Source organism: Ruditapes philippinarum, unplaced genomic scaffold, assembly GCF_026571515.1.
Source record: "Ruditapes philippinarum isolate M1 unplaced genomic scaffold, ASM2657151v2 ctg934_1_1_1_1, whole genome shotgun sequence".
In the NCBI taxonomy this organism is placed as follows: domain Eukaryota; kingdom Metazoa; phylum Mollusca; class Bivalvia; order Venerida; family Veneridae; genus Ruditapes; species Ruditapes philippinarum.
The window spans coordinates 2,468-3,422 of NW_026860129.1; the positions used below are offsets into that span (position 1 = coordinate 2,468).

Here is a 955-nt window from a genome sequence, read left to right on the forward strand (position 1 = left end):
GAATACGAGCGTGTCAGATTCCTGGTACGATTATTGGTGGACTTTCCCTACAGGGTTATCTTCAGCGTTCACGTCATGTCATAGTATATAAACGGGTACGCTGAAGACCTTAAGCTAAGTTAATCCTAACACTGTGCCGAGTCCCTGTGGAGGTCCAGTGTGTGCTCAACAACAAAAGCCTGATTTTGTGCTATAACTGGGGATGAACACTGATTAGGCATAGACTAAAAACATACATATAGTTTACGTGCGAGAGGTAAAATATCCAAAGCACCTTCATGCATAACAGTGCATAAATCAATTTTTTGCGGGTCGATTTTTTCTGAACTTTGAGTTTAACATTTGAACGGAAACGGCATAACGAGCTCAATACTAACAAAATTAAATAGATAGAACTTCATCATTACCAATAAAACAAATACATATTTGCACTTACATCAAAATTTTGGAATTAACCCAGAATATTAAATACAAAAAAAATAAGTTTACATCTATCTTTACTCCGCATCCGTGGACGCTTGCAATAATTATTTATCCGAGCTTTTTAGTAATTTAGATCAATTTCGTACAGACAATCTTTATGTACAGTGTTTACATTCTCTATAGCACATACGGTTCTATGGTGTAATGGTTAGCACTCTGGACTTTGAATCCAGCGATCCGAGTTCAAATCTCGGTAGAACCTTCTTTTTTTTTTCTTTTTTTTTAACACTTTTAAAGGAAAAAACGATTTTTTTTTTTTTTTTAATATGTAGACATTTTTACAGTACATTTTAAAACATGTATCAACTGTCAATTTGTAAATATGTACTGTTGTCTTTTTATTTCATGCTTTCCACACAGACACTTGGGATATAGACGTTCAAAACAGCTTATATTAAGTTTTTTTGATATACTGTATATGATCAGTACATGTCCTGGGGTATACAAATATACATTTTATTTGGATTTTAAA

The 955-nt window shown here is 33.3% G+C and overlaps 1 non-coding gene across 1 annotated transcript; it reads left to right on the forward strand.

Moving 5' to 3' along the window:
* The first annotated feature begins 613 nt into the window (after positions 1-613).
* Positions 614-685, forward strand: Trnaq-uug (transfer RNA glutamine (anticodon UUG)). Its single transcript has one exon. It is a non-coding gene; the product is annotated as a tRNA-Gln (tRNA).
* The last annotated feature ends 270 nt before the right edge of the window (positions 686-955 follow it).